The sequence below is a fragment of the Chelonia mydas genome, chromosome 1 (genome assembly GCF_015237465.2).
Source record: "Chelonia mydas isolate rCheMyd1 chromosome 1, rCheMyd1.pri.v2, whole genome shotgun sequence".
Taxonomy (NCBI): Eukaryota; Metazoa; Chordata; order Testudines; family Cheloniidae; genus Chelonia; species Chelonia mydas.
This window is the reverse complement of record NC_057849.1, coordinates 176611751-176619776: the sequence shown is the minus strand read 5'-3', so window position 1 is coordinate 176619776 and position 8026 is coordinate 176611751. Positions and strand designations below refer to the sequence as shown.

The 8026-nt window shown below is 43.3% G+C and overlaps 1 protein-coding gene across 2 annotated transcripts in view; it reads left to right on the top strand.

Moving 5' to 3' along the window:
* Window positions 1-298: 298 nt before the first annotated feature.
* Window positions 299-8026, top strand: part of ROBO1 (roundabout guidance receptor 1) — a 1017416-nt gene continuing 1009688 nt past the window's right edge. For both annotated transcript variants that reach the window (XM_037906016.2, XM_037906009.2), the window contains exon 1: window positions 299-615. The gene's annotated coding sequence lies outside the window, so the exon portion shown is untranslated. The remainder of the gene's footprint in view (window positions 616-8026) is intronic.

Below are 8026 nucleotides of genomic sequence, written 5' to 3'. Positions count from 1 at the left end.
CTTCTCTGCAAATTTTCCTTTGAAATCCAGCAGATTTCCCATACCCATCCTGCACAGTGTTATTGAAAAAGCAGATATGAAAGGGGAGATTGCATGACATCCATTTAATGTGGCTTTTTCTTGGTTAACCATCGCAACACGTATCACAATACCAGAGGTAACGAATCAATTAAACAAGATTCCCCCGCGTCCTCTTCCTCCCCCTTCCCATTCCCCTCCAAATCATTCCTTCCCCAAAGCTGCTTGCATATTGCTGCTGCTTTGTAGTTTCTCAGAGACAGAGCAGTAGGACCCAGGGGCCTTCCACAGCCACCAATAGAAGCTCATACTTGGGTCTATTTGTATGCAATGCCTTCTGCTCTACGCATTAATAGTAATACAGATAACGGGTCTGAAAGAATTCTCTTCTGAAGAAGGATTTGATTTTCCAGGGTCCTGATATTGGGAAGAAATCCGGTTTCATCCCCCTTTATATTTAAAAGTCTCTTGAGCAGCTTGTTTTCTTAAACTCAAAAAAAAAAAAAAAAAAAAAGAGAGAGAGGTCTTTCTATGCAAGGAAAGTTACAAGGACTGAATCATGGAACTGCTAGTTTTCTGAAAATCTTATCTCACAGGGTAAGTCCCCCAAATAACAAAGCAGCGGATGATATTAAAGACCCGCCTAGAAGTTCAAAAGGGATGCAATTGTTTTGTAGTTATGCTGCATTCAGGAATAGGTTTAAAAGAAGTCAACAGTTTCTAAAAGAATTGGGGAATGATCAAAGAGGGAAACCCTAATGCAAAATGCACAATTAGTACAATGAGCAATCCAACAAGTTTCTTTGCAGGTACTGTAGATTTGTTTATTGTCTCTAAAGTTGTCAGGTTATTGTGGGTTGGGATTCTGCGTTATTGTCACTGTTTTTTACATTATTATTAACAACGAAGTTTTAAAGCTGTGCATTCTTCATCCCTTGGTGTGTCTGAGTGGGAGCGCACGGGTTAAAACATCTTTTTCGAGCGATTTCACGGTGCATTTCAGCTTTGCCTTTCGCCTTCATCTCGCTGTTGCTGCAAAACGGGGAGCCGATGCCTTGGTTGCTGATTGAGTTACAGGCTCTCTGCGTTTGGCGGGGTAACTTTGCAGAGGTCTGCGCCTGTTTAATGGTTTGTAGGCGAGCTGAGTAAACAAACGGGATTAGCAAAGGAAGGCTAGCACTACTGCAATAGAGCTCTGCAACTTTGAGCAACATTCGGGGGCGGGGGGGGGGGGGCGTTCCTTGTACTTTCCCTATTCGGACAGTTTGGTGTGTGCCGTGTGTGTACGTGAACAAGAAATTGTATCTAGTAGGTTTCCACTAATTTCTTTCCTCCTCTTTTAGATGTCTCGTTCGAGGAGAAATACTGTGGTTATAAACTCTGCTTCCCTTCTCCCTTACAGTCCTTGTGCAGTCCGCCGCTTTGTGATGGGCAAGAGGAAAATAATGCAACCCTTTGTAACCCCGGGGGTATAAAAGGAGAGACTCTCTCTACACCCCACACACACTCTCCGCCTTCCCAATTCCCCTTGTGTTGGCTGGGAGTAAAACGCTAGGTAGCGTTCAGCTGGGATGGAAGCATATTGCGAGGAGGGGAGCCCGGCGGCGTCTGAATTATGGATGAAGGGCTGTGAGCTGCTGTCGGGGCAAGCGTCCCCCCCTCTCAGGAGGCTGAGGCGGCTGCGGGTGGCGGGGGCGCTGAGTGCTCCGCTTGGGTCTGCAGTGCGCGCCGCTGCTCCCGCCGCCGCCGCACACAATGGAGAGAGACCCCTCTGGGCTGGCGCGGGGGGAGGGAAGGAGGGAGGGAGAGAGGGAGGTAAGGAGCTCTCCGGCTCCGCTGCCGCAGCAGCTGCTACCGCTGCTGCAGTGCCGCAAAACCTTCCCGTTGGCGGCCCTGCAAAGTTCCCCGCGGCGGGCGCTCGCTAGGGAAAGCCGCTCGGCCGGGGCGCGCTGACAGCGTGGGGACGGGGCGCATGAGGAGACCGAGAGATGCCGCCTCAGGAGGGATGGGAGCGGCGAGCGCAGGGCGTTTGTGCTTTCCCTCTCCTCCCCCCAACCCCGCTGCTTGGCTGATAAAAGTAATTGCCCTAAAACCACCGAGGGCGGAGAGCAGCGCAAGCCCCCCGCTGGGGTCCCCGCACTCTGCACAGGCGCTTGTTCCCCAGGGCTGGCGGGGAGCTGTGGGGAGCAGGTGCCGCTCGGGGGGCTCGCGCCGCCTGTGCTAAAGTGGTTGGAAGTTTGTCCTGGTAGCGTCCCTGCTGCGTCTTCCTTTGGGGAAGCAACAGCGTCTGCGCCCTGGACTGGGGCACCAGGTAACCGGGGAGCGCGCTCCTCTAGCGAGGGCACTGCCGCTGGTACCTCAGGAAGGTCTCAGAAACGCCCCTTGTTTGTATGCCGAGGCAAAGGAGGACATCAGGGCACCCCCCTAAGCCGCCTTTGTGGCGGGTTGAGTTTAATGAGCAAGAGGCAGGGGAAAGGCGCTGGGGGCTTCTTGCTGCGCGAGCAGGTGCAATGCACCATTTGACAGAGCGTGTGAGGAGGCGAAGGTCCCACCCGAGGCTTCTCGGGATCAGGGGGGCGGGGGCGCAGACTAGCGCTGAGCTCGTTCCCAGCACTCTGACCGCAACAGGGGGGTTTGCCACCTGGCGGGGATTTCAATGGCTGAGGCAGTTTCTCTGTAATAGTTGCAAGCCAATTAAAGCGTAATAGTAATTATTATGACCTCGTAATTGAATTGCCCTGATTTTAATTTGGCCTTGTTAGTACATGGAAGGGAGGCTTCCCAGGAATGCCCAGGTGCTGTGTGATGGCCCTGGCGACTCAATAAATGGCATTCTCCTTTAAGGCTGTATGGAGCCTTTACTACAGCAAGATAGTGGATAAACTTGTCGTTTGCATAAACGACAAGTCAGGATCATTTGTTGTCCTTAGAGGTCCTATAGTTTTGGGTTGTACTTTTGGGGAGGGGATTGGAATAATCTTAATATTTTGGCCCAACTCAAATTTGAGTAGTTAGAGCAGGGGTTGGCAACCTTTCAGAAGTGGTGTGCCGAGTCTTCATTTATTCACTTTAAGGTTTCATGTGCTGGTAATACATTTTAATGTTTTTTAGAAGGTCTCTCTCTATAAGTTTATATATTGTATAACTAAACTATTGTTTTGTAAAATAAACAAGGTTTTCATAAGTTGCCAACCCCTGAGTTTGAGTTTACTTTCAGGCTTCCCCTGGCAGGCTAATTGGATATGATTGTTCAATTCTTCTTCTAAATTTGTTTACCATTTTGTATATTATTAAACAGTTACAGTTTTCACAAAGATATTTGAAGGCATCCCAGTTTAATCCACATACTCCTGAAGTAAATGGAAATTTTCATATTGGATTTCAATGGGTATACAGTAGAATTGAGCCCAGTATAATTTAGTCAGGAATACTTAATTCAGATGTGGCCCAATATTTAGATTTTGTGAAAACAAGCTTTTACAAAACCTATGGGACATGTTTCCATGATTTAATACATGTGGAAGAGTCTATGTAAGTATTTTTCTGCAGGGTTTACGCTCCCAAACATTATACCCCTTGGAACTCAAATGTGAAAATGACAATTAAAAAAAAACTGAATAAATTTTCAGTGCCTAAATTGAAGAAATGCAAAAAGTAAACATACAAGAATGAGGTTGTATTTTTAAATTTATTTTAATAAATTTATCATCAACATAAGGAAATTAGCTATTTTGCAGTATATTTTTAAGTTGACAGTGTTTCTTTAAGCCCACTGGGGTCTTTCAAGGTTAAAGGTTAACTAGTTAAGTAGTGGATTTAAAATAATTTTCTAATTTTATTTATTTTGTATTAGTCACCTTTCATTTACAAATATAATCTTAATTTAATCTGTAAGTAGTACCATAAAAAAAAAAAAAAAGGGAAACTAACACAATCATTTGTTATCCTAAGCACTGAAGAGGTTGTGGGGTGTGGTTTTGTTTGTTTGTGGTTTTTTTTTTTTTTTTTTGCAAAGAGAAACAACAACTTTGTGTTATGTACTAAGTGCAGGCAATCTCCTAGCATTCTGTAGATGGAAGGAGTTGGTCATCTGCTCCCAGACCAGCTGGCATAGGCTAAATCCAGGCCTCTGCAGGCAAAATGCACTGCATTACAAAAGGTTCCTTACAGTCAAAGCTCATCTTTTGCCACCTGGGAAGTATAACATTTTGCGGGAACCAGTTTGTAAGTGAAAGAAAATAAAGATTTTCCTGCTGTAAATGGAGGAATTAAGGCTGGCTTACTAACAAACAGCTGATTCTTTCCTGTGTTACATAAAATTTATACTGGGGTAACGCTACTGAAGTCAGTGGAGTTACACTGGCATAAACCTGGTAGAGAATTAGGCCCAGTGTTTGGAAATGAGGTGGGGGGGAAGGAAGACAATAATGCGGATAAAGCATTGTAAACTGAAGTCTTTGAGTGAGACTTCATCAGACAAAAGTCTCTCAACAAACAAGATTAGGTTGCAATTCACACGCTGTTTGTGTGTGCCCAGATACCCTAGAAATACTTACAATAGTAATATGTCATTAATGTTTGACCAGAAATCTTCATTGATTTCAGTGGGACTGCTAACTAAAAATCAATGACATAAGACCCATAAGAGTCTAGATCCCGCAACCAATCTGAAAGACAGTTTAGCTGCTGCTGTTTGACTTTTTAGTTACAAACCAACTTTTTTATTCTTCTTTATAAAGGGGAATAATCATCAGTTGTAAGTTGGCTGAAACCTCCCCCATCTCCAGACATCCCACAGTGCAATCACTGCAATGAGTGCAGGCACCGTGGTCTGTCTCATGCTGCTGTAGAAAGAGACAAGAGATTTAACCCCCTTTCTGTCAAATACTGGATGAGGTCTACACTCCCCACATGCTGTGTAGGAGGGACTGACTTGATGTCTTAGCAAATGGGAGATTAATTGGATGCTTCCCTATATGGCATGCTTGGCCTTCCCCTGTTGAGTATTATTATTTATTTGTGCACAGCCTTTTATTTTTATTTGAGATACACTAAATAATGTGGGAGTCTCTCTACATAAATTCTTCATAGACTCCTCTATGGATGATCTAAGATGTTCAGCAGGTCGGTGGTGGACAACAGAGTCACAGAAAGGTAGACCCTCACATATATATCTTTTGTTGAAAGTAAGAGAGAAATTACAAAGACTAAACATAAATTTTAGTTTCTAGAGTTGGATAAATCTCCTCCAGAGACTCTGCTTTAGATCTGACTCAGGCCAAAAAAGGAATGTGTTCAGTCAATATCAGTCTGACCATATTTATTAAAATTAGAAAAACATGCATATGTTTTGCACAATTTAGCAGGCCTGGTCTTTCCTGTTCAGGAGAAACTTAGAATATCAGAGTAGTTGCACTTCAAGACTGGCACAGTTATATTGGCATTTGTGCTCTTTGAGAAAGCTCATCATTGTGTATCAGACTGCTGCCGTGTGTTGCTCTTTTATGAGGGTTAAAATGTAATAGTCATGCAAATTCATCTATCTTTTGGGGAAAACAATTCAGAAAACGTTTGATTCATTTTGAAAATAAGTCCCCATTTTTGGTAAAAATGTGTGCGCACTAACTGGATTGCATTTGTGTGTCTGACTTTTTTCATGAGATTATGTATTTGAATTCTAACAATGTTTACTAAACACTTTAAAGTAAATAATTATAGGCAAATTACCTATATTCAGTAAAATAGTAGAAATAAAAGTATTCTATAAGATTATACTCAAAATCTAGTCATCCATATCCTCCATTGCAAAGTAGTGACTGCACCCCACCATCAGCAGCATCTGAACAAAGAGCCAGTGTATCCAGATCTGGAATGCCCACTCCTCTTGCACAATGTAACGGGAATCTGATGGTGGTATAAACTCAGTCTAGAAGATTCTATGCCATCTTCCACTTTCCTGTTGCCTGTATAAGAGGAAAAAGGGATTTGGCCAGAGGAAAGCTGGAATGAGTCTGCTACAGCCTAAGGTAAGAACCATGTGGCTTTTAGCTCATGCACAAAGCTTCAGAGGTCCCAGGTTCATCCTGTCCGCTAATGACCAGGGTATGTGGGCATTACACATGCACACTGCTGCCTCAGTCTAGGTGCCTGGGGACCTGTCTCCCAACAGGGTGATCTTCAAACCAGGGAAAGATACACGTTGCCCTGCCTATCTTGCCTATGGGGCCTGTCAAGGTTCCTTCCTCACTCTGAGCTCTAGGGTACAGATGTGGGGACCTGCATGAAAACCTCCTAAGCTTACTTTTACCAGCTTCGGTTAAAACTTCTCCAAGGTACAAACTATTTTACCTTTTGCCCTTGGACTTTATCGCTGCCACCACCAAACATCTAACCGGTATTTTACTGGGAAAGAGCCTGTTTGGAAACTACTTTCCCCCCAAAATCCTCCCTTACCTTTACACCCCCTTTCCTGGGGAAGGCTTGATAAAAATCCTCACCAGTTTGCATAGGTGAGCACAAACACAAACCCTTGGATCTTAAGAACAATGAAAAAGCATTCAGATTCTTAAAATAAGAATTTTAATTGAAGAAAAAAGTAAAAGAAATCACCTCTGTAAAATCAGGATGGTAAATACCTTACAGGGTAATCAGATTCAAAACATAGAGAATCCCTCTAGGCAAAACCTTAAGTTACAAAAAGACACAAAAACAGGAATCTACATTCCATTCAGCACAACTTATTTTCTCAGCCATTTAAAGGAATCAGAATCTAAAGCATATCTAACTAGATTACTTACTAAGTTCTAAGACTCCATTCCTGTTCTGTCTCCGGCAAAAGCATTACACAGAGAGAGAGAGGCTTTGTTTTTCCCTCCCCCCAGCTTTTGAAAGTATCTTGTCTCCTCATTGGTCATTTTGGTCAGGTGCCAGCGAGGTTATCCTGGCTTCTTAACCCTTTACAGGTGAAAGGGTTTTTCCTCTGGCCAGGAGGGATTTTAAAGGTGTTTACCCTTCCCTTTATATTTATGACAGGGCCTGATTCAGTAGACATGCTCTGGGTATGTGTATGCGGTCAGGCTCCATTCATAATCTGGAGGAAGAAAACTTTTAGCTCTTTGGTTAGAGGGCTCACCTAGAATGTGGGAGACCCAGGTTCAATTCCCGTCTCTGCTTGATGGGGTGAAAAGAGTTGAACAGGTGTCCCCCTCTTAAGAGAGTGCCCTAATCACTAGGCTGTGGGATATTCTGATGAGGGTCTTTCACTGTCCTTTTGAAGATGTTCCAGTCTGGTTAAATAACTAGTCATTAGAGCAGGGGGACTGGACCCTGGGTCATCCATGTCCCAGGTAGATGCACTAACCATCAGGCTTATAAAGTCATTCTCACTTTCTTTTCTGGCTCAATTACTGTTTAAGTATTTATCCAAAGTGGAATCCATTTCCTAACTTTTGAATGCTTGATTTTGCAATTTTAATTTTCTTTTTAGTGATATTTAATTATATTTTCATATAACTTACTAGCTTTTAGATATTCAAATTGAATTACATCATGTGATACTACATTGACCACCATAGGCTTGGAACCTTTAGATCCACAATACTGTCCCATGCCACCGAAGGTAATGGAGTAACTGGTAGCAGTAATAGGTTGTTATCTGTTATGCAGATCAGCCTCTAAAGGAAGTTGAGAGACACTCTTGGTCAGTGAGGCTCACAGCTATTTTCCAGACAGCAGAAGAATGTTGAGTTTCAGGAATTGTGGGTTTAATATTAGTTTCTGGAGGAGATTGTGCTCTAATGGTTACAAGCCCTTCTGCCCCTGTCTTCAAACTCAACCAAATTTTGGTGAACTTGACACCTGTCTGATCCCAAGGCAACGTACCTGCCAAATATCAAGTCACTGCTCTGAAGCATGGAGGTGCAACGGCTACTCAGTGAAACAGTTATGAGAATCTCTGAATATTGGTTAAATAAAATTTTCTCCATACCTCTTTCTTAGATATAAAACA